Source organism: Gossypium hirsutum, chromosome A05 (assembly GCF_007990345.1).
Source record: "Gossypium hirsutum isolate 1008001.06 chromosome A05, Gossypium_hirsutum_v2.1, whole genome shotgun sequence".
Taxonomy (NCBI): Eukaryota; Viridiplantae; Streptophyta; class Magnoliopsida; order Malvales; family Malvaceae; genus Gossypium; species Gossypium hirsutum.
Window position 1 is genome coordinate 33,267,994 of NC_053428.1, and position 26,800 is coordinate 33,294,793.

General features: G+C 33.9%; 1 long non-coding RNA gene across 1 annotated transcript; it reads right to left on the reverse strand.

The window, feature by feature from the left end:
* Positions 1-8,516: 8,516 nt before the first annotated feature.
* On the reverse strand, positions 8,517-13,953 carry LOC107904432 (uncharacterized). Its single transcript, XR_001686230.2, has 4 exons — positions 13,404-13,953; positions 12,362-13,285; positions 12,162-12,273; positions 8,517-8,834 (listed from the first exon to the last, which is right to left on the reverse strand). It is a non-coding gene; the product is annotated as an uncharacterized lncRNA (long non-coding RNA).
* Positions 13,954-26,800: the final 12,847 nt, after the last annotated feature.

Below are 26,800 nucleotides of genomic sequence, written 5' to 3' on the forward strand. Positions count from 1 at the left end.
GGAGAGGGGTAGTAACACAAGTCCAACCACCTTTTTTGGAGAAAAAACCACAGTGCTTTTCATCAACACTCTAAAAGCTCCGTTCATTAACCATATGTTAGGAAGCACTACCATGAGCTTCACAGATATGGTAATGTCCGGCGAGATGATTGAAAACGCAGTAAAGAGTGGGAAGATAGACCCTGGAGAAAGCGCCAAAAGATCAACCCCGAAGAAAAATGAAAATGAAGTGAATAATGTGAGCAAAGGGTATTCTAAATCAATCATTGTAGGCCAGCCGAGGGCTGTGACTACTAGCTATCAAGGCCCCTCAAGGCAATAATCTAACTCGAGGCCAAACACAAAAAGATACCAGTTCACACCCATCCCGATGATATATAGAGATATACATGTGGTATCCTCGTTCTATTTGGAACCCATGCAACCTCCGTTCTCGAAATGGTATGACGTGAACGCTTAATGCGAGTACCATGCGGGAATAACAAGACACTTAATTGAAAATTGTACCACATTTAAAAGGTTAATCAAAAGGTTCATTAAGATGGGTATCGTGAAATTCGATGATCCATCGGGACCTCATGTAGTAGGAAATCCATTACCCGGTCGTTCAGATCAAGGGGTAAACGCGGTAATTGAGAAAACAGGAAAGAGAACCAAAACCAATGTTGCAGAAGTAAAAACACCATGAAATGGGTTTTGACACAAATGATAGACATGAGATTAATCATTCAGAATTCAGAGAAAAGACCAAAAGAGATGAGGAGCTACTGTGTGTTCCACACTGAAGAAGGTCATGAAATCTAGGAGTGCACTTAATTCAAAGCTTTGGTGCAGAGTCTAATAGATAATAAAGAGTTGGAATTCTTTGAAGAAGTCAAAGGCCCAGAAGGAATGTAAGGGAATCTGAATGATAACGCCGTATCTGAAGAGGAAGCCGAGGAAGATAATTTATCAGGCATTTACCCTTACATACCGGGGAGTGTTTTGAGCAATGAGACTGTGAAAGAGATCCCTATATTTTTTAGAGCTAATTAAGAGTAATGTCCAAAACACGCTTATTACTACTATAAGCCAAGGAGCAATAAGATTCCTTTCGTGAGATAGACTTATGTTCAACTTCTTTATTTCAAATAAAATACATCTTTGTTTCTCACATCGAGCAAATATTCTTATCATACTATACAGATAAATATTCTTAGATTTTTTTGTTCTTTGGATCTTCTTTCGTCCCTATAACAGGTCTCCAAATATCAATGGTATGAGCGACATTGCTATTGACTCAGAACCTCATTTTGAGCAAAATATGTGTCCATAAAAACCTCAAGACTTTGAAGATGACCGAGACTGGAGTTTATCTCCTGGTTTGTTAAGGATGGTAGAACAAAATGAGAAACAAATCCTACCTTACAAAGAGTTAGTGGAATTCATAGCCTTCCTCTATATCGGGCATGGATATCATTAGGCCGATCTCGTTGAAAGCTTCTAGCGGGCATCGATTCATCAGTGTAGTTGTCCATTACTTCACTAAGCGGGTGAAAACTACTTCATACGCTAATGTCATAAAGTCAGCATTTACAAAATAAAAGAAAAAAAGATCATATGTCGATATGGAATGCCAAAAAGGATTGTATCTAACAATGCACTGAACTTAAACCACAATGCGATATCAGAAGTTTATAGCCAGTTCAAGATCAAACACCACAACTCGTCACTGTGTCGCCCAAAAGTAAACAGTGCAATCGAGGTAGCCAATAAGAACATTAAGAAGATCGTAGGGAAAATTACTGAGACCTACAAAGATTGGCATGAGAAGTTGAGCATAAATCAAAACTTCTGCCAGGGCAACGCATTTCTCTTTGGTTTAGGAAATTTTACCCATGGAACTCGAGATTCATTTTCTCTGAGTTTTTGGATGAAGCAGAATGGATCCAACCATGTTTGAGGAAAAAGGTTAAAAGCTATCCGTCATGGTCAAATGTACAAAAAAAAAGACGCGAGCTTACCAAAAAAAGGGTTCGCCCTAGAGAAATCCGTGATAGGGACCTGATATCAAAGAAGATCCTTCCCATACAAAAGGACTTCAAAAGAAAGTGGATGCCAAACTGGGAAGGACCTTGTGTGGTAAAGAAGGCCTTATCTGGAAAAACATTAATTATTGACCAGGAGGGCTAACAAGGACTTGCCTAATCTTATGAGTTCAAATCAAGAAATATTTTGTTAAAAAAATAAATAAAAAAAGAAAAAATAAAAAAGAAGAAGAAAAAGGAGAGGCCAAGGCGAAAACCCGTAAAAGGGCGCATTGTGACCAAAAGGGTTTTGAGTTGAAAACCCAAGAATAGGCAATTCAAATTTTGATTAAAGGTGGGGCATGCGGTAGTCTTGTCTTCTCTGAATTAACAAGAAGGAGGGATGTTATATATTGGGGCATCAATGAAGTACTCTAGGTCTTCTGAATACATATCAAGTTTAAAAGGTCCTCGAAAAGTTTTGTGCAGAGAAGCTCATGCTACGATATCTGGGGCATCTATTTTCATTTGATCTATTTTGTATCTTAGAAAAATTTGCTATCTAGATTACTTTATTCATTTCAGGCTTTACTCTCAATAAAATTCCATCTTGTCCATTGTGATAATCTTTTTCAAGCATTTTTCATTGAAATAACGATTGATGGATTAATAATATTCAAGCAAAAAGAGTACTACATATTACTCTGAAATGCTTCTAAATAGTAGAAGGACCTGAAATGGGACCACTAGTCAGAACTAACCAAACTTAAGGGTTGGAAACATTTGAGAAAGAATAGTCTAAATTATGACTATTTCTTCAAATTTTCTGTCAAAGATACCTGATGAACAACAAGACATCGTAACACATCAGTGATAGAACCTTGATAAACAACGAGCAATGACAACCTAAGCATTAAAAAGGGATCATTATCAAAAAATGACATTCTGCACTCATGCAAATATCATTCATACATATCTAGTTAGGAGCATTTGATTCATCCTGACCACGACATCCTAATCACTAGGCATAAATAGGCCCATGAAAAGGATTCTACAGGTTGTGTTCCCCAGAAAATGGTGTAACAAATCAGACAAGTTACAAATCCCATACCTCTGAAGTTGAAGTGGGACGGATTGAAGTTTTTATGGTGAATCTTATCTCCCTAAAGTTGCAGTAAACTAGACTGAAGATAGCGAATCTTATCTATCTAAAGTTGTAGTAGAGAAGATTAAAGCTATAAACTTTATCTCCCTGAATTTGCAGTGGAGCAGACTGAAGATAACCAATCTTATCTCTATAGAGTTGCAGTAGAGTAGATTAAAGCCATAAACTTTATCCCCCTGAAGTAACAGTGGGGCAGGTTTAAGTTACGAGTCTTATCTCCCTGAAGTTATAGTGGAGCAGACTGAAGATAGCTAATCTTATCTCGCTGAAGTTGCAGTATAGTAGATTAAAGCTATAAACCTTATCTCCCTGAAGTTACAGTAGAGCAGGTTAAAAATAACAAATCTTATCTCACTAAGGTTGCAGTGGAGTAGATTGAAGTTATAAATCCCATACCTCTGAAATTGCAGTGGGATGGATTGAAATTATCATGACAAATCTTATCTCTCTGAAGTTGCAGTGGGGCAGATTGAGGCCACAAATCTTATGTCCCTAAAGTTGCAGTAGAGCAGATTAAAGATAACGAATCTTATTTTCCTGAAGTTGCAGTGGAATAGATTAAAGCTACAAGTCACAAATCTTGTCTCCCTGAAGTTGCAGTGGAGTAGATTCAAGATAACGAATCTTATTTCCCTGAAGTTGCAGTGGAATAGATTAAAGCTACAAGTTACAAATCCTATACCTCTGAAGTTGTAGTAGGTCGGACCAAATTTACCATGGCGAATCTTATCTCCCTGAAGTTGCAGTGGAGTAGATTGAAGTCACAAGTCTTATTTTCCTAAAGTTGCAGTGGAGCAAACTGAAGTTGGCAAATCTTATTTCCCTAAAGTTACAATGGAACAAGATTAAAGCTACAAGCTACTAATCTTATCTCCCTAAAGTTGCAGTAGAGTTGATTGAAGATCACAAATCTTATGTCGTTGAAGTTGCAGTGGAACAGATCCAAGCCACAAATCGTATCTCCCTGAAGTTGCAGTGGAGCAAACTAAAGTGACAAATCCTATACCTCTGAAGTTATAGTAGGTCGGGTTAAATTAAATCACAGACCTTATCTTTCTGAAGTTGCAACGAAGCAGATTGAAGCTACAAGTCTTATCTCTCTAAAGTTACAGTGGAGTGGATCGAAGCAACAGTTCTTATACGCCTGAAGATGCAGTAGGTAAGAACGAGGCTATTTGAAGAAGATGAGTACCAAGAAGTCAAGATTTGACAAGACCAGACAAAATTAGCCTTTTTAAAAGTCTTTACTCCATTCTCGTTACACGAAAATGAGCAAAGAAGGGCAGTTGTAATAGGCTAATTTTGGCCTAGATCCAAATCACAAAAATAAAACAAAAAGAACCAAACCAATAAATAAAAAGTCCAAAATTAAACAGTCCATATTTATACATACCAGGCCCAAATCCCAAACTAAAACCCAACAACCCAAAACTAACCCTAGCCCAATTAGCTTAAAACTTTTCAACAAAAAAAAACCTAGCCACCTAATGCTGCTGCCGCTCCTAGCTGCCCCTAGGCCTACCCTTGGCCGCCGCATGCCATACCACGTATCTGACATCTGCAAAACAAAGCCAACACGCAGCAGAAGGGACAAATAGAAGAACCAAGTAGAAACAAATAAAAAAGAAAAATGAATAGTTGTAATATTGCCTATAAAAGGCTTAACAGTCACTTTTTTTTCCAAAGGATGATATACAAAAAAAACTAAAGATTTAAACTTATATTTTTAAAGAAGATGATATTTGTTTGATATTTCTATTTATTTTACTTTTAAGTTTTGTTTTTTATTTTTTATTTTTTACCTACGAAAATAAAAAGAAAGAAGAAAAATAACCTCGCCGGAATCACCCTGTGGTCTCGTCGTTGGAGGTCTCTTCTCCATCGTCAAAATCGAACCTAAAAGGGTAGGGGAGGGATCTTTTCTTTCGATCTTTTAGGGGTTAAGAAGGCTTGGCCTTCAAATCGTTGAAAACGGGGCTAAAAAGCCCACTTTGTCCATCGCCAGCCGCCGGCCACAGCGACAGTGCAGTAGACCGACGGCGGTGCCCGTGGCTAGCCAAGAATAGTGCTAAGAAAAAATGGGGGGCTTTGAAATTTTTTTTTTGAAGAGAAATGGCAGAAATGAGTTTAAATTTTTTTTTGGTTTTTATAAGGATGCAAAACGACGCCGTTCCGGGTTAGGGACCCAGGCGCCAAAACGACGCCATTTAGGGCCTATTCGCCCGCGACCCTACCCACTCCAGGGGGATCAGCGTGTTTTCGTTCAATGGGTTATTTACAACCTTGGTTCTTCCGCATTTCTGTTCTTTTTAATGTAGTAATTTTGTTTTTTATTTTTTATTTTTTAAAATTTGACCATAGAATTTTGTTTGGTTTTCAATCGAGTCCCTAACCCACTAACACGCTGGAAAATGGACACGTGTCCAGGGATTGGGATTTTTTTTACCCATTTGGTAATCGGCCTTTTTGCGCCTTTTAATTTTAGTCATCTTTTGTTTATTTTATCATAGTTTTTACCTGTAATTTCATTTTTGTCTTGATTTAGTCCCAAATCTGTTTGATTTCAATTTATTTTTGCAAATTTGTTGTTTATTTATTTATTTTAAACCTTTTTTTCTCATACATTATTTATTTTAAATTGTTTTATTATTATTTACTTTAAGTTTTTCACATATTATATATTTTAAACTATTTCAAACTATTATCCATTTTAAATTTTTTATATATTATTTAGTTTAAACTGTTATATGTATTATTTATTTTGAATTTTTTATTCTTTTTATATGTATCAGTTATTTTTAAACTGTTTTGTATATTATCTATTTTAAATTTCTTTTTACATATTATTTATTTTAAAATTTTTTATATATTATTTTAAATTTTCTTATATATTATTTATTTTAAAATTTTTTCATATATTATTTATTTTAAACTTTTTATATATATTATTTACTTTAAATTGTTTTTATATATTATTTTATTTCATATTTTCTTTGATTATTAATTTCAGTACTTAAAATGATGTATGTTGTGTGATTATTGCCATTATGTGTACTATATTTCGTTTATTCGTATTTTCATATTATTGTCATTCATTAATGTAACATCTTATTCATAAATTATTATGCCATGTTCGATATTATCATTCCATCTTGTTTCATTAAAATCACTTCAAAAGTCACATTTTTTTATATCCATAATAGGCCATTTTATTTTATTCCAAATAAAACAAATGCACATCATTTAAGCATTGTACTCGCTATTATTCAAAAAAAAGAAAATTTTCAAAATAAGGCAATATTTTGCGTTTTGGAGATCCGAGAAATCGTACCCTAATTTACGGGGTTTCAATTTTCTCATTAAACCTAAATAACCAAATATGATTTTAAATTTTAAAATACATGAAATTTCAATAAAAATTAAAGACGAGCTTATTCCCGGGGGTTCAAATGTCGCATCCTAACCTATGGGATGTGACATTTTGTTATCACGGGACGAGAGGGCCTTTAATGCTCGTTTCAATTCATTCAAGCATTTTTAAATAACAATAAAGAATGATCGTATTTTAAATTATTTTCAAGTTTTCAACTTTTCGACACTAAGACATTAATTAATCAACTAGGTACCAACTTTGGGCGTTATGAGGGTGCTAATCCTTCCTCGTACGTAACCGACTCCCGAACTCGTTCTCTAAATTTCAAAACCAAAATTGTTGTTTTAATAAAATAAACTATTTTTTAAAATGATCGAATTGTAAGGTGATTTGATCACACCTCGTAAAAAAGCTTGGTGGCGATTCTCGTTTTCGTTTTAAATAAAAAGTCGACACTTTCAAAAAAATGGTTTCGACACATGTCATTGAGACATAATTTTGGTATTATTTTACAATAAACCTTGAATTTAGAATCCCGAACCTTGAACTCGGACCCTAAACCTTAAACTTTGAATCCCAAGTCTTGAGGTTCAAGGTTGGGGTTTGGGGCTTAAGGTTTAGGACTTGGGTTTTAAATTTAGAATTCAAGGTTTAGGTTCAAGGGACCTTGAATAATGTGTTGGGAAGGGTTCATAAAATAATTTCTCTAAGAATGAGTGTATAATAATAATTTCGTGTATTTAAAATTTGACGATGTGACAAAATTTTATCGATGCCTAAAAACCTTAGATTTTAGGATTATCCTAATATAAGTTATTCCCACAGTAATTTTCTGCTCAGAAAAAAAAACATTATTTTATTTGGTGTTAAACTTTTAACTTGATGTTGTCTTGACCTGAACTTGTAATATTTTACTTTATCTCTTTAATATTGAATTCCTAGCTTCCCACATTGGGTAGCCAATTTATTTGGGGAAATACTTTACTTGAAAGCAATTTGGAAAGCGTTAATTAGAAGTCCCTATATTCCGGATTAGCTAGCTATCCTATCAACTTGATGAGAAAGAATTACATGAAACTGTGATTCCATATCAACTTTATCTCTTTCCAATAGGAGAATGACAAATTATATTTTTTTCAGATATTCAACATTTTTAGTCGAATTTGAATTTTTCTAGGGGAAAAAGTTGAATATCAGGAAAAAAAATCTGATTTGTCATCCTCCTATTGGAAAATAATAGGGATGACGTAGAATTAAAATTTCATACAATCCTTTCTCCAACTTGACTGAGGCTAGTTATCCCTTTCATTTAATTTTATCAAATATACTGATTCTTTTCTATTCATCGTAAAAGATGTATGCTTGCACCCATTTATGCTTTTATATTTCTTAACTTTTGATAATATTGACTATACTTACCTCATTATTACTACGTATGTTTGGATTAAAAGCAGAGGTTTGTCCCCCAAAATTTTAAGTTGGAAAATTTCTCCTTTAAAGTTTTAAAATAAAATTGTGTTCAAGTGTTCGTTTAACATCAATTTTCAGTAGGGTTTTTAAAGCTAAAGTCTGCCTCTTGGCACGTTCTATCTGTCTGCCTCTTGACATGTTCTCTCTGTTTGCCTCTTGGCACAAATATTATTTGTTCTTCTGTTTTTTCTCCTATTTGTCAGATTCTGGTATTGATTGTTTTTTCTCCTATTTGTCAGATTCTGGTATTGATTATCTTTTATCCTTGAGTATTTTGTATCGGATTGGGGTTCTTTTACGTTGTTATGGAAGAGGAATTAGCCAGTCTAAGTTTATTAGATGATGAAGAGTAGGCATTCCAAAAGGAAGCAGCGGTGATGGATCGGAGCTATCAGGTCTGTTTGGTGGGGCGATGTCTAACAGATAGTGTTGTCCATTTCCCTTCTCTAAGTAATACTATGGCAGATCTTTGGCACCCAATTGGAGGGATTTGTATTACGGATTTAAGGGAAAAATGATATTTGTTCCAATTCTTTCATGATGTTGACGTCCAAAGGGTAATTTCTGGTACATCGTGGTTCTTCAATAATCACTTGCTTATATTGCAAAGAATTCAAAATGGAGAAAATCCATCAGTTTTGGTGTTAAATTTTACTGAATTTTGGGTACAAGTGCACAAATTACCTCCAGGTCTGATGATTGAAGCAACGGCTAAACAATTTGGGAATTTCCTGGGTAATTTCCTCGATTATGATACTTCCATTCCAATCTTGGGCCTTAAAATATACCTGCACATTCGTGTTCGTTTGGACGTATCTCTCTGTTGAAACATAAGAAGAAGATTCAGATTGGGAAAGCTATTTCTATTTATGCTCAATTTAAATATGAAAAATTAAGTCTATTTTGCTTCATTTGCGGCAAGTTGGAGCATAGTGAGAGTTATTGTCCCTTTCTTCTTAAAATTGAGCCTTTAAAAATTGTTTTTGGCTGGGATATATCATTGTGGGCTGTGTTGATGTGACAAAATACGGTGGTGAGTAGGTGGTTGCATGATGCTGATGGGTCACAGTACAGTGTTGGAAATATGAAAAGTCTCAATCAAAGTAGTATATCAAATAAGGAGAAATACACTGGGAGGAATTTAGGGATAAATTTTAGGAATCAAATATCAAATTCCAATTTAATTCTTTTGGGGTCAAACCAATAATATATCATTAATGGGAAGAATAATTAGGGTAATTGGAGCAAAGGTGATTCAAATTTTGATGGGTTGGTAAATGGGCCTATGAATTTAGTTTTAAAAGAGGAAAATGATCCAATATCCGCGTTGGACAGAAGGAAGCGACAGAGATTAGTTGAGGGCCTCGTAGCTCTATTGGGTGTTAACGCTGAAGGAGGCTCTTTGGACTTAATGGCTAGCTCTGGTGAGTAGAGCAGCTGAGCAAAATAAAAATTTTAAGCTAGAACGTTTGTGGTTTGGAGAGATCATGAACTGTTAAAAGGCTCAAGAACCAATTGAGAGCCGTTAATCCCCAAATTTTATTTCTTATGAAAATAAAATTAAGTTAAAAAATAATGAAAATGGTGAGGTTAAAGTGTAGGTTTGATAATGGAATTGAGATTGGGGCAGTAGGGTCGAAAGGAGGATTATCTTTAGGATAGAAATGGAATTCTTTAGCGAACCTTAAGAGTTTCTCCTTGTTTCATATTGATGTTGAGATTCGTGATAATGAATGCGGTGAAATTTGGTGATTAACAGAGTTCTATGGGAATCCAGACGGTAGGAGTAGAAATGTTTCTAGGGATTTGCTTAGACAGCTAAGTCACGACCAAACGATCCCTTGGGTTGTGTTGGGGGATTTCAATGAGATTACAAATTCTTTTGAAAAAAAAAGGTGGCTGCCTTAGACCAGAAAGTCAGATGAATAATTTTCGAATAACATTAGAGGATTGCAGTCTAAATGATTTAGGTTTTGTTGGGTGGTGGATCACATGGGAAAGAAGAAGGCTTTTAGCTACAAATATACGGGAGAGACTGAACCGTGGGGTTGCTACGTTAAACTAGGTGAATCTTTTTCCAAGCTAACAGTTAGAACATTTGTGTGGATCTTTTTCCAAGCTAACAGTTAAAACATTTGAGTTATTCCTTTTCTGATCATTGTCCTATTCTTTTGGACACCATGCATTTGAGATGGAATGATCAATCTAGTCCTGATAAACTGTTCCGGTTTGAAGCCAAATGGTGTTTAGAAAATTCTTTCGAGGAGATGATTAAAAAATGGTGGGCTTATTTTTCAGTAAGTGTTCAGGGAAAACTTGAGAGATTAAGCCACCAGATGCAATTATGAAGCAAATCCAAAATTACAGAGGAAAAGAAGAATCGTATGGCTCTTGAAAACAGACTAAGTTATCTTTATAATCAGGAACTTTCTGATGAGAATTTAACTGAAGTTATGGACGTTCAATTGGACCTTAATTTGGAGGCTGATAAAGAAGTTTTTGGGGAGCAAAGAGCTCGTGTTAACTGGTTGAAGAATGGAGATCGGAATACCAGCTATTTCCATAAAGTAGCTATTCAACATCAGTATTGTGGTCGGATTTCTGAGTTAGAAGTTGAGAATGGTAGAAAGCTTTCTTCGACTGAGGAGATGTTAAGGCTTGCTTAGGATTATTTTAGTAATCTTTTTTCAGCTTCTAATATGGGCTTGGACGAGCACTTTTTTGGGTTAGTGGAGAAAAGAGTCACTGATAGCATGAATGATGCTTTGCTTAAACAGTTTACTGAAGATGATATTGCCTATATTGTTAAGATTATGGCGCTTTTGAAAGCCTTCGGCGCTGACGATTATCCCACAATAATTTTCCAAAGGTACTAGCATATCATTGGGCCTGAAATTTCCTTTTATTGTCTATCTATTCTGAATGGTGAATCTGAAGTAAGAGCTATTAATAAAACATGCATCATTTGATTTCTAAGGTCGAAAAACCAAAAAATTTGTGACATTTTAGACCCATAAGTCTGTGTAATGTAGTTTACAAAATTATCGCGAAAGTCTTGGTGATTCGTATGAGTGCAATTTTAGGAAACTGTATTAATGAAGCTCAAGGAGCTTTTATCCCAGAAAGGTTTATTTCGGATAATGTGCTAATTGCTTATGAGGTCTTTCATTCTCTTAAAATAAAGAAGTGGTAAAAAAGGAAATTTTGCGCTAAAACTCGATATGAGTAAAGCGTAAGATTATGTTGAGTGGGATTTTTTGGCCGGGATGATAAAGCATTTAGGGTTTTATAATGATTGGATCGTTCTCATCATGAGATGCATTTGTTCTGTGTCCTACTCTGTGAGCCTTAATGGGTCTAATAGTGATTGGTTCTCTCCTTCAAGAGACTTAAGACAGGGAGACCCTTTTAGCTCCTATCTTTTTTTAATTTATGCTGAGGGTTTTTCCACACTTATTAAGGAAGCCAAACAAAAAGGTTTGATGAAGGGTGCTCCTATTGGTAGGGAAAGGTTATCAATTAATCATTTGTTTTTTGCCGATGATTTAATTCTTTTCGGTGATGCCTCGCATGAGGGAGCTAGAGTGGTTCGTGATGTTATTCGAGAGTATGAGATAGTTTCAGGATAGCGGGTGAAGTTCGGGATAGTTTGTTAGAAGTTCGGGTGGCTTCAAATCCTGAGAAATATTTAGGCTTGCCCATGATGGTTGGCCGGAAAAAAACATGGGTTTTTTCTAGTTTTTCTGATTGGTTCAGAAAACGTGTTGAAGCGTAGAGTTTGCGCTATTTTTCAATAGGCAGAAATGAGGTATTTATTAAGTCGGTTTTGCAGGCTATACCGTTTTTTGTTGTGTAATGTTTTCTTATGCCGAAATCATTGTGTCGCAAACTTGAAGGCATAATGAATAAGTTCTAGTGGACTAATAACAAGACTGCGAAAGGCGTCTATTGGTGGAGATGAGAGCTATTATATAAATCGAAATGTGTTGGTGGCATGGGTTTTAAAGATTTGTTTTTGTTTAATAAGGCTTTATAAACAAAACAGGTTTGGCATATTTTATTCCAGCCTAATTGTCTTTTAGCTAAAGTGTTAAAAGCCCGTTATTATCTTTTTTCAGATATACTTTCAGCAAAGATTGGATCTTACCCTTCATTTACCTAGAGAAGCATTTGCAGCGCTCGGGAGTTAATCACGGATGGGATTTTGTGGCGTGTTGGTAACAGCACTCGTATCAACATATGGAATGATTTTTGGTTGCCTGGAAGAGAGAATAATAGAATATCAGTTCAGAGGATTATGCCTAATTGGACGACTGTGAACCAATTGATTGAGCATGAGTCTAATACCTGGAATAAGGAGCTGGTTCTTAATATAGTTGATGCAGCTACAGCAGCCCGTATTTTCTCCATTCCTATTTTCGGGGGTGGATCGGAGGACATGATGGTTTGGAAATATGAAGGCTCGAGGGAATATACAGTGAAAAGTGGGTATCGGGTTCTTTCTGCAAAGCATCTACAGAATATTGTAGTCACCTTCCCTAATATTGAGGACTACAATGAATTTTACAAATCATTATGGGCTATGCATATTCCAGCAAAAATCAAAATACACATATGAAGGCTGTTTAATGATTTTTTTCTCATTTTTGCAATCTGGCGGGTAGAACTTTGAGTGTTGAAATCGTCTGTCCCTTGTGCAAAAAAGATCCGGAGGATGCTGGTCATCTGATGTGGTCTTGTGGTATTCTACAGTGTGTATGGGCATCTTTAAACATTACGATTCTGTCATTCGGAGCTTTGATGTGTTGCAAAAATCATTTCGCTAACACCTTTTCTGCAGCAGAAGAACAACAAAAACAATTCATTGCACTTTCCATATGGGGTCTATGGTTTCAAAGGAATAAACTGTTACATGAAGGTGTAAAATTCTCTTTACACTAATTTTCGGGGTTTATTCGAAGATATGATCAAGATCTTAGACTTAATCAAGTGAACCTTAGTTCGTCTTTTAGTTCTATGGTAAAAGAACTTTGGAGACCCCCAGAAGCTGGTGTTATTAAGTTAAACTTTGATGTAACTTTTCTATGTGAAACTAGACTCGCTACAACAACAGTTTTAGCCAGAGACTTGAAAGGAGAAATTGTGGCGGCGGAAACTTATCTTTTTGAGGATGTTGTTGATGCCTTTGTGGCAGAAGCTAGGGCATGCGAAAGGGTATTACTTTTGGCGTGTGAGATGGGTTTCCGGCATCTGATCGTGGAAGGTGATTCCCTAACAATTATCAAGAGTATCAAGAAAAATGAGGAAGATAAATCAGTCCTCAGGCCTATTACACAACATATTAGTACTCTGGAAATATATTTTGATGAAGTCACATATCTGTTTATACCCCATCGGTTATGGAGCGGCTCACACTTTAGCGTTGGAAGGACGGAGAAGACAGGTTTTTGGGGTCTGGGTTGATGGAGTACCTGATTCTGTGAAGACGATGGCGATAAAGGACTGTCTGGTTTGGAACCAGAGTCATCATGGTTCTCTTTGTTTTGCTTTGAAAGTGGAGAAGGTTCGCTGAATCTCCAGTTTCTGGATTCAAAGCATTCGTTTTTCTTCTTTTACCAGTCTCGATTTTTCTCAGAAGGTGAAGAAAGTTGTTTGGCTGATATATGGCTTGTAGAGTGCTGCTGTTTTGTTGGCTTAAGGGTTAGTTTTTACCTGCGGTTAGTGTAAAAACAGCGGTGGCGGTGAGATTAGATACTGTAGCGATACTGTAGCGTGAGACAAAAAGTAAGCTAAACACACCGCACCCAATCGCCCATCTAAACCCACACTAAGACGATTTTCTTCTTTTTTATGGTATTGGTAGTTTCTAGGTGCGTTTTGTGGTTTTGCCTGCTTTTTCAGTTGTATTTATTTTATTTTGCTTGCTCTGTCTTTTCATGTTGCTACTTTGCTGTTTATTTGTTTTGTTTTGCCTCTTGATGTTGCTGTTTTGCTGAGTTGTCTCAGCTTTTATTTGCCTTGAGCCATGTGATAATAAATATCAGTCAGTTTATTAAAAAAAGTTTTAAAATAAAATTTAATTAAACCTTCTTAATTTTTTGAAAATTTTCATTATTTTTTAAATTTTAATTAAACCCACTTAAAATAATTGACACTTTTCATTAATCTTACAAAAAAAATTAAAATTTTTAATTAGAATCTAAGTTTTTAAAAATAATTCTTATTAAATTTTTAAATTTTTTAAAAATTTTATTAAATTTCTCAAATTTTAATTTTAGGATCCGCCACAAAACTCAATATTGAACAAATAATTACATGGATCAATTCCATCATTCACAGCTGTGAGAAAGCCAAAGAAACTGGCATGACCCAACTCATCTAAAATAGGATTTCCATGTTTTTTCTTGTAGCATTCAAATGTAATCCTGAGTTGATAGAAGTTTCTTGTGGAAAGTATATAAACTACATCATCATGGGCCAAATCCTTGGTTTTGATAGCCTCATGTAACCTATCTGCCTCTAAGCTTGCCACATCAGTGTCCACCATTTCCTTGTCATATCCGTAGGATGTCACTAGGCCCACCAAAATTGGTTTCACCAAAATTAATATGTCAACTAGTTGCTTTGCAAATATTGCTTTTACCTATGAGCTCAAATTTAAAAATTCATTAACTGGTGATATGGTAATTTAAAGGTTAAAAAAATAAAAATTTAAATAAATAATTAAAATGATAAAATTTTTAAAGTTAAAGGGTTAAATAAATTATTATACTTTTGCCGAAACCTTTTTTTGAAAGGTCGACTTTTTATTTTAAAACGAAAATGGGAGTCGCCACCAATCATTTTTGTGAGGTGTGATCGGGTCACCTCATAATTTGCTTGTTTTAATAAAGGGTTTGATTTACTAAAACAATGATTTTTGGTCTACGAAATTTGGAAAAATGGGTTCGGGAGTCGGTTATGTACGAGGAAGGATTAGCACCCTCGTAACGCCCAAAATTGGTACCTAATCGATTAATTAATGTCTTAATATCGAAAGTTGAGAACTTAAAAAAAATTAAAATACGATCATTCTTTGTATTATGTTGTTTTTACTAAAAAAAATTACTTAAATAAATCGAAAAGTATGTTAAAGACCCTCTCATCTTGAGGTAACAAAAGGTCATATCCCGTAAGTTAGGACACGTCACTTCGATTTCGTGAGAATGAGTTTGCCTTTATTTGGAATCTCACACGTTTTAAAAGGATATTCGATTATTTAGACCCAACGAGAAAAAAATCGAAACCTCGTAAGTTAGGGCACGATTTTCTCAAGTTTCCAAATATAGGACATTGCCTTATTTTGAAAACTTTCCTTTTTAAAAAATATCAAATGTAATATTTAAACGATGTATATTTTTCTTATTCGAGATATAATATAAAACGACCTATTATGGATAAATACGTTTAAACGCGATATTTTGACGTGATTTTGAAAAAATGAGATAAAATAGTGATGTAGAAAACGGAACGATGATATATGAATGAAATGTCATATTAATAAATGACAATAACGAATATACTAATAAAAACAATTTATGAGAATCACATAATATACACTATTTTAACATTAATATGAACAATAAAAAATAAATAAAATAAATAATAACAAAGTACGCACATAAAGGACAATGCCAATTTAAATAATAATAATAATAATAATAATAATAATAGCGGCAAAGAAGTAAATAAATAAATGTATAAATAAATATAAAGGAAACTAGTCTATAAAATATTGAAAGTACAGAACCAAATTAAAATATAAATGAAATTAAAGGTGTAATTTGTAATAAAATATATAAATAAATAATAATAATAGTAAAATATAAAAGTACATAAAAAGAATATAAATAAATGAACTTTAATTATTAAATAAGGTTGAAGAAATAATAAATAAATGAATAAATAAACTAATGAATAAAACAATTTGCAAAAAAAGGATTGAAGTTAAATAAATCAAGAATCAAATTGGAATTAAAATGACACTAGGGAGTATAAATTATAAATAATAAAAAAGCTATTAAGGATTAAAAAGTAACAAAACCAAAAATTGTAGGATAAACATAAAAGAAAAAGAAACAAGACCATATTGTAAACCATTTAAAATCAAAAGTACCAGGACAGCAATTAAATGCGCAGATCCCATCTGGAAACCAAGTCGGGTTTTGGTTCATCGAAAGCGGCACCGTTTTAGGCGTCCGTCTCCTCAAATGGTCTAAGGACCAAATATAAAGTAAAATTAGGTGATAAAATTAAAAAAAGAAAGGTATTAAATTGAAGTAGGCCGAAAAAGCGGAAGGACTAAAAGGGTAAATAACCCATTCGTCCAAAACCACGAATTCTTTGAGCGGGTCGGGTCGACGCGCGGGTTTGGCCCCAAAACGACGTCCTTTTGGGACCTTTCAGACATTCCTAAAACTGTGCTGTTTTGACACCCTATATAAACCAAAAAATTAAAAAAAAAATTCATTCCCATTTCTAAAAAAAAAATTTTAGAAGTCCCTCCCCTCTTTTTGAGCATAGCCCAGAATCCAACAGTCGGGCCATCTTGGCGGCCGTCGGTCGCTGGCGACAGCGCCATCGTCCACGTTGGACAGAGAATGAGAAAAGAGGCCATTTTTTACCCTTTTTTAAACCTAGATATAGATCTAAAGGAGGAAGCCTAAAAAAAAGGAAAAAGGAAAAAAAAATTGGTCGGCGCCCTCTCGTATCCCCTTTTTTTACGAAACCCGAACGTTACCCTAATGGGTTCGACGGCTTGCGGCGTTGGAGGAGACCTCCGACGGCGGCGCAACGTGACCGGGCAAGTGAGTTTCAACCCTTTTTTTGTTTTATATTTTACTTATAAATTCGTAAAAAACCGAAATATAAAAAAATCACCTTTTCTTTGAGTTTTGTTTTCAATTAATATTGTGTGTGTAAAAATTACAATCCAGTTTCTGGCTTTTATAGCCGAAATATATTACATGATATTGTTTTTTTGCTTTTTCTTCTTTTCGTCTTTTCTGCTTTTGCTGTTCTCTGCTATGTTTTCTTTCCCTTTTGCAGGTAGCCATAGAGAGTCAACGAAGGGGAGAGGAAATGTGTTATTTGCCATTTTGGTGCGAAGTTGCCATTTTTGTTTTATTGAAAATGTTTAAACATTTTGGGCCATTAGGCTTGTATTTTTTTTAGGTTAAGATTTTTTTGCATTTTGGGCTATATTGACCTGTTATAGTTTGGGCTGATAGCTTGTAAATGGATTGTTTTATTATTTTTTTATTATAGTTTTTTATTTGATTTTCCTGACAAATTTAGCCTATTACAACCTTCTTTTAATCCTCAACTGTGTATATATATATATAGCAATGGAGGTAGTAGTTACCTCATAAAGTGGTACCAATATTTTTACTACAAAATGAAATTCCCACTTTAAATACCACCTGGTCTCAAAAAATCTCTAACTAGATTTTGTATTCAAGTTAAAATAATGCACAAATGGCCCACAGTATTATGTGAGCAAGCTAATGTTGAAACAAAAAGAGTTGGGGTGTCAAACACTAGCAGGTACCAATAAAACCAGACAAGTGAAAGCCTCTTGTTTAACCTTATCCAATGTTCCAACAAAAGTGAAACCTCTAAATCCAGGGGCCACATATTTCAACTTCATTTCATTTATCTATAAATAAACCTCACCCCTCCCTTCATTCTCCCATTCGCAGTCTCATTTTATCCAACTATATATAAGTTAATTGCTTCATATATAGCAAGAAACAAAAGGCTCAAAGATGGAGGACATTCAGACCTGGGTCTCAAATCACAAGCTCACCACCATTGGTCAGTTCAAATAAATTCGTTTGCATGTTTCTTTTTTTGGGTCTAACATGCATCCACTATTTTGCATGTTTTTATGTTTAGCTTTTTCATTATGTGGTATGCCATATTGGGTGTTGTAGGAGCAATCTGGGCATCAACAATCGGGGCATCACTTGCCTATAATACTTATACCAGGGCAAAAACTCCTCTTAAGCCAAGTCTGAGGCTTATTCATGCAAGGTATCACCGCATTTTGTTGTTCAAACTCTTTTTATTGAGGATATGAAAATACATTTAATACATATTCGTATTTGATCTTCACACATGAATTCGAGTAATATGTTTATCAGCAAATTTTAGTGTGAAAAACTCAGTCCGATACTGATGGGAAAGTGTTATGATAGGATGCACGCACAAGCCTTGACGCTGGCGGTGCTGTCTGGTGCAGCAGCTTACCATTACTACGAAAAGAATAGCGGCAGAAGCAAGCAGGACAATACCATCAATGGCTAAAATAGTTTTCATATGTAACAATGGCAAATCTTGATGACGACGACAAAAAAATGTTGGAATATTTAATGATATATGTGCTTTTATCGTTACTGATCCTATAATAATGCCATTTCCAGTTTGTTTACCTTCATAAATGGTGGCATCCTTTTCATTCTCCTCCATGGCCCCTTTCTTTGTATTGGATGCCAAGAGAAATTTTAAATTATTGAGATAATTTTTATATGAACCAAAAATGAGAGAAAATGAAATTAAATAATGTTCGGTTGAAAAAGAGGCGTTGTGGCGTAAAGTTATATTAGCAAAGTATAGCTCTAGTGTGCAACATTGGCGATTTAGATCAAATAAAATTAAAGAAATGTCGTCTGTTTGGAGAGAGGTTGAGAGATTGTGGAGAACTCGATAGATGCTAGAATAGCTAAATGGGTGACGAATAAAAATTTTAGATGGAAGATTGGGAATGAAAAGTCGACGATGTTTTGGGGTGGATATACGGTATGGAAATAGTCCATTAAAATTGGAATTTCCTAGACTATTTCGGTTAGCAAAACTTAAAAATGGGATGGTAATTGATTATTCAAACAATAGTGGTTTTAGTAAAGTTAAATGGGAAGATCTATTTATAAGGCCATTGTTGGATAGAGAATTGAGGATTCTTAGTAGACTTACTGAAAGGGTGAAAAGTGTTGTGCTGGTCCCACATTTGGAGGATAGTTTAAACTGGGCGCACGATAATAAGGGAGAATTTTCGGTGAAGAAGTTAACTAATTTGCTAATCGAGGGAGAAAGGGATGAAATCAATTTTGCTTTTGATAAAATCTGGAAATTAAAAGTCCCTCCTAGGTTGCGAAACTTCCTAATCGACAGAGTTCTCACTAAGGATTTCTTAGTGAAGAGAGGCGTGCATTTGCAAAACAAATTGAATGTATGCCCATGGTGTGAATGTGAACAGGAGAGAGTGGACCATTTGTTCTTTAAATGCAATTTTATTGTGGGTTTTTGGAGAAGGATATTCAATTGGTGGGAAGTTGGCTGGAAAATGGTGAGCGGTTTTGAAGAATTTTACTCTTATGTTTTAATGTGAAGTTGCATGGTACTAGGAAAAGTCTTTGGTTGATAGCAATAGCGGCAACATGTTGGTCTGTTTGACTCACAAGGAACGAGATGTTGTTTGAAATAAAGGTGTTGTCTATGGATATGCCGATATTTCATTCCAAGATAAGAGCATTGTTGTGGGTAAGAGCTGCTTTTGATGAGTGTATGGTACAAGAGAGATTATGGTGGTTAAGTCCATCTAAGTGCAGGTTCGATTTAGTCAATTCCAAACCTGTTACATTAAGTTGGCATTATCTTCCTCATGGGTGGCTGGAGTTTAATGTAAGTGGAATGGCACTGAGGAAGCTACGGGCTGTGGAGGTGTTCTTAGAGACGAGGAAAGAACTATAAGAGCTTTATTCTTGGGACCACATGATGCCATTGATGCATATTTAGCTAAATTAGAAGCAATAATTACAACATTGGATGTAATAATTGAGATAGGGTGGAGGGGATCTGGTTTGATTATTGTTGAAATCGGTCACAGATGGCATCTAACTGGTTATTAAACAAAGACAGAAGACCTTGGTCGCAACAAACTACATTCGCAAATATGGAAAGGAGGCTAGCCTGTGTGGGTGAGGTAGCATTTTCAAAAGCAGAGCAGCATGACAATGAAATGGTAGATACATTAACAACAACAGGCATTAATTGTAGGGTTATATTCAAGGTGTGGTGATGAATGTTAGATTAGTAATTGGAATACCTAGTTTTCATGTATTATTTAGCTGGAACTACTGTTCTGTTGCTTTTAAACAAAATAGTTTGAATGAAAAAAAAAATAAATATACTTACTAATTAAATTAACAAAAAGTATCTGATGGTATGATTTTAATAGCAATATATATATTCCAACCCCAGATGTGATAGATTTCATGCCTTAAAATCCAATACTACTCTTAACACCAAGTGAAGATGTTGGCTATGTGAATTAAAATTTTAAATTAATGAATTTTTTTATCATTCAACTAATTGTTTTATTTACGTTTATCAAATTATTATTTAAATAATTATCAAATTATTATTATTTTTGAAAGCTAATTACTATTTTTTTATACAAGAAAACTAATTATTGACGTTAACGGTGTAATAATAAGCTGACATGGCACGTTAAATCATCATTTCAAATGAAAATTTTAGGTTAAATTTTACAATTGGTCCCTATATTTTTTTCATTTTGAGCTATTTAATTTTTTTTCTTTTATGTTCTTTTAACTTTCTTTTTCTTTTCTTTTTTTCATTCTCTCACTACAACAAAACGGGCCTACCACGACACTTTTTTTACTTAAGACGATGCAAAAAAGGTTGGCATAGGTGTCACGACGCTTCTCCCAATGCTTCCGAAAATGTTGTTTTTACTACAGTTGGCATAGGTTTCGCGACACTTTTGAAAAAGCGTTAGCATAATTAGAGGTGATTCTAAGGGGGGCTGGCATGGGCCCCGACCCCCTAAAATGAAAAATTGCCATTTTGGCTCTCTAATTTTTTTATAATTTTAAATTAATAAAGGTAAAATTGCACTTTGACCCCCCTAAAATTATAAAAATTTGATTTAATCCTTTAAAAATTATAAAAATATAGACTATAAAAAATTAAAATTTCATTCGAACCCCCTAAAGAATTGTTCTGGCTTCGCCCTGGGAATAAGTCAACATAAGCCAACCTTTATTGAAGGGTTAGTAAAGGCCTAGTCAAGGCCAACCTTTAAAAAAGGTTGAGATAGACTCGTCTAAGGCAACCTTTAAAAAAGGTTAGGATAGACCCCTCTAAGACAACATTAAAAAGGTCGGCATAGACCTTGTCTAAGGCAACCTTTAAAAAAGGTTGAGATAGAGCCGTCTAATACAACCTTAGGAGAAGATCTTCTACTTCCCCCTTTGTTTTCCTCCATTCTCCATATCTTTTAATGTAGTTTTTCTATATTTTACATTTTTTAAAATTAATCTACAAGCTCACCTCACTCGAAAAAAATTAAATTGTTCAAAAAAATTAAATATTTTCCATTTCACTGCATCAATATCTAAATACCGTGCACATTTTGAGTACCCTTTGTCTTTTACAGTCATCAAAGACTAAAATTTATCCAAAGACCAACTATCAAACCAACAATAAATGCACAAACTTATGAAAAGAAAACCACCTTAAGTCGAGAGTCATCGTTTTTTTTAACCTAAATTTGGGTCGATATGAGTAGTTCTAGCTCTAACCCCTTGGGGAACCATGCATATGGCTAACTTATTAGCCTTTTAGGTATATATTTTGACATCTTCTCAACCCATAAGAATTGTTATTCTTTTTCGTACATATATATATCCAAAAAGAGGTTTTAAACATCTTGGCAGAGGGAATGTCCTTTTTCTTTTTAAGGACACATTTCTACATATACGTTTTTTTTAATTCAGATATTCGTATTATGTGATAATAGTTTAATTTTTTTTAAGAAAAATCGATACATTAATAATTCATAATATAAATAACAATCTATTTATATTTGTATTATTTGTATTATGTTGTGTTAATATTTCTTATTATATCTTTGCAAAAAAAATTCTTATTATATCATTTTTTATCTTATTTTAATTATTTTCATATATACACATCTGACATTTAGGGCTGTAGATGAACTGAACTTGAACAAACAAACCTCTGTTCATATTTGTTTGTTTATTTTTAAACTTGTTCATGTTCAATTTGTGTTCGTTAAGAATTTTAAGTTTTTTTTCATGTTCATTTATTTAAGATTATGTGTGTTCATGTTCGTTTGTTTAATGTTCACGAACATCTTCATTTAACTTAATCGAACATATTCACGAATATGTTCATGAACATATAATTGAACATGTTCATGAACAATGTTAATAAATAATAAACAAACAAATAATTAATAAATAAATACATACACACATATATTGTTTAGATATAAAATAGTCAAATATAAATATAAATAATTATATTATAAAAAAAATACAAACCAAGATAATTTTATTAATATATACTAATGGAATTTTTATAAGAAAATATCATTAATAAATCAATGAGCTTTTAAACGAGCTTATTCGTGAACATAAATGAACCAAACACACCTCTGCTCTTGTTCATTTATTCATTAAACGAACATAAAAATTTCATTCATACTTGTCGAAACTATTTTTTTAAATCGACTTTTTATTTTAAAACAAATGAAAAGAAATAGGGACTAAATATGAAATTATCCCGCACTCCTTAAACACACTGTTCCATAGGGTCCAAAATGAAATAAAAATAAAATTACATGGCAAAAATTAAAAAGGGAAAAGAAATGGGACTCGATTTGAAAATAATTAAAAAACAGAGGGACCAAGAAAATAAATAGACCTCACCCATATCAAGACACGCGGGTCTCACGCGGTTCGGGTCGGGTCATTGGCCTAAGACATCAAAACGACGCTGTTTCAGAAGTCTGTTCCCAAAAATGGCCCAAGGACCAAAATAAAAGTAAAATAAAAATAAGTGGAAAAATTTTAAAAAATAAAGGATGGGATAGGACCAGATTAAAATAAGCTGCAAAAGCAGAAGGACTAAAGGTGAAAATATACCATTTTTCAAAAACACGCGGATCCTATTAACATGACGGGTCGAATTTCGAGTCTTAAGCAAAACGATGTTGTTTTAGCAACTGATGCTTAAGTCCAAAATGGCGTCGTTTAGACCCCTATATAAATAGCAAAAAAAAAAAAGAACTCCCACCTTCGTTTTTCAAAAAATTTTGAGAACTCTCTCTCAGATTCTCTCTTACCCTCCCTTTCCCCGGTCTTGGCTTCGGCCATCAGCCACTGTAGCGACTGCCAGTCACCGACGACGGCACCGCCGTCCACAGTGGCCAAAAGAGCAAAAAAGGTCATTTTTGGGGCTTTTCGACTCTCCAAACTCCAATTTTGACTTATTTAAAAAAGAAGAAGTTAAAATCGCAAAAAAAATGGAGAACCCTTTAGTTCTAGGTTTTTTTAAAAGGGGTTACCTTTCACCAGAGGTGATGGCCTTTGCCCCTCATGGCGATAGAACGCGAACCGTCAGGTACGTTTCTTGAACTTTTTCCTTTTTATTTTATGTTTTATTTATAAAAATAAATTCGTAAAAAATAAAAGAGAAAAAAAAACACATTTGGAATTTTAAATTCTGTTTTTGATTAATCTCTTCTGTGTAAAAGAATACATGGTGGATCTGGCTTTTATAGCCAAATAATAAATTAGATCTTGATTTTTCTAAGTATTTTCAATGTTTCTACTTTTTTGCTACGCTACTTGTGGCAGTCCTAAATTGACCCTAATCGGAAAAGTGGTTTCGGAACCACAAAACTGAGTCAGAAAATTTTAAAAATATATATATATTTTTTTCTATGCTTTTATTTTTGTGAATTGATATGTTTGAAAATTTGGTATTTTAATTTTGTCTTTTGGACGTGAAATTAGCTAAAAAGGACTTGTTTGAGAACTTTGAAAATGTGGTAGGTAAATGTCCAAAGGATTAATTTGTTGAATTACTAAAATGGTGGATTTGCATGTCTATTTTACTTTTTTTTAAATTAAGGGCACGGTAATGGGATTGGTATACAATAATTATATGTTTTTTTTATAATAATAATAGATTACATAATTGAAATATGTTATAATATAAATTAAGTTATAATATATTAAGTGGGAGTGATAAAAACAAGGAAATTCAAGGTTCTTTTCCATCCTCCTTGCCGAAAACATAAGTGAAAGAAGAAGGAAAATGTCAAGGGATTCAGCCATCTTAAGGGTTAATTAAGGTAGGATTTTATGTTATTTTTATTAAATTTTATGAAAATTGAGTTAGTAGTGAAGCTCTTATTATAACCCATATGTGGATTTTTTTTAATTAGTGACAAAATGTGCATTCGGTTATAATGGATGAATGCTAAGAGGATAGTGTTTTGATGTTTTGGATAGAAATATTAGAAAAGTGAAAATGAGCTAGCTAAACAGATATAGGTGAACTTAAATGCCGGTATGAACAAATGTGGAGCTTTTGCTAGTTTTAGAAGTATTTGGTCAAGGTGGTTATATGGTGAAACTATGTGTTAAATGACAAAGTGATGTGAAATTGTTATTTTGGTAGTGATAATGCCGAAAATGAAAAGATTGTTAAGGAATTATGGTTTAAATGTTTAGTGAAGATGAGATTCGGCCTGTTAGTATGTGAATAATTTATTTAAAGTATAAACTTTATATATATATGCGTGTGTGTTTTATTGAAGTATTGATTGGGTCTTTTATAATATTTGGATCTTAGGTGGTCAATAGCCGAATGGTTAGTTTAAATTTGTATGGAATAATTAGTAAAAGGAAAAAGGCAAGGTCATAATAACAATGTTCATGATATGATATTCGAATGTGTCAATGGGAACCGAATGGCTTAAGTTTAATGAAAGCATAAGGTGGATGAAAATCAAATTTTGCCGTGTGATTCTTGTGATATGAAACTATTAATATTGTGAGATATAAATAAACTAGTAAGGTAATTAAATTAGTCAATTTGTTTATTCTAGCTCAAGAACCCAAAGGAGGGGAATCCAGCAAGGGAAAAACAAAGGGTATCAAGTAGCCGATTGGAGCCGTTTCATCCAACACAAGGTAAGTCCATAAGCAATTATAAGATTAGTTATTTTATACATAAATGGTGCGCACATATCATGAAAGAACTACTCTTGTATATATATATTCTTTCTTGATTGATAGATATGTGGTCGTATATACGTATTGGATTAAGTCAATTGATTTATTTATAATGAAATGACATTGACACTATGTGTGCGGATTTAAATGGCACTATGTGTGCGGATTTGAATGGCACTATGTGTGCAGATTTAAATAGCACTATGTGTGCGGATTTGAATGGCACTATGTGTGCAGATTTTGATGGCACTACGTGTGCGGATTAGCAAGGCACTATGTGTACGGGTTAGCATAGCAATATGTGTATGAATTTCCTTGACCGAACACTATGTGTGTGAAATCGGTTGTTGATATAATAAGTGCAGGAACTGAATGAAGAATTAAAGCTATTGAGTGAAATAAGAAATTGGACATATGAAACGTATATGCATGAATCCATCTATTTCGTTATTGTTTAATACTTTGAGGAAAAGATTTAAGGCATTTGGTTGTATGATACTTTGATTGAATAGCATGACTTGACTTGTAGTTAGATTAATAATCTAAGTGATATATGACATAGATTGGTACGGCTATGATAGTTGATTTTGCAAAAGAATATTATTATAATAAGTAGATGTCTATCAGAGTGAGATAAAAAGGAGTTAAATGTAACTTTGAAGCGTTAATTGTAATGTGGACTTTTCTAGTTTCTATTTTGATATATCAAGTTAATTGTTTTAATTATATTGCTTACGACTTACTGAGTTGAAAACTCATTTGGTGTGTTTACTTGCCTCTTATTTAGATTTTCTTTTGATACGTTGTGTGCTTGGGACCATCATCGAAGTCATCGCACCTACCTGCAATGTTTTGGTACCCCTTTTTGTTAGTCTTAAGTATAACATTTTGGCATGTATAGATTTTAAATTTGGGATTTCCACGCCATAACTTTTATTTTTGTAATCATGGCCATACGAATATGGCTTAAACTTTAATATTTCAAAAGTGGCTATGTTTGCCTTTATAATACAACTCTTTTGATTAAGTGAAATGATACTAAATGGGTGGCTAATTATGCCTATGGGATGTATTTATTATTCATATCAATGAGCTAAATACTATGTGTATTTAAAATTAGTTATGCATTCGGCTATAATGGTAAACCACTAAATGAATAGTAATCCTCTTTTTATGGTGCATATATGAGTGCAAGGCATGTTGTAAATCATATGTACGTATAGTTTGTGAATTTGTTTATACATGATAAATTAATACTTTGTGTATTCGATTTTGTTTAAGTGCAAAGATCGATAAGATGATTATTCACTATTATATTTTATTCGACTGTTCGCACATGAATTATTATTGTAATACTCCGTAACCGTTTTGGCGACGGATACGGGTTAGGGGTATTACAATTTTATTGGTATCAGAGTTACGGTTTAGTCGATTCTAGGACTACCGTAGCGCATGTGAGTCTAGCTATACATGCCAAAATGCTAGTATATGATAGTGTGATGACTTCTGACGGTTGAAATTATTGTTTTGATTAGTAAATGGAATCCACTCCAGAGAGAGCCTTAGCGGATGACGTTGAGAGTGTAGCGCCTGCTCCCGCGCAAGGGACAGCACCTGTTGAACCTCAACCATCTGCGAGTAATCAAGATGATGGGGCTAAACAAGCCTTCTT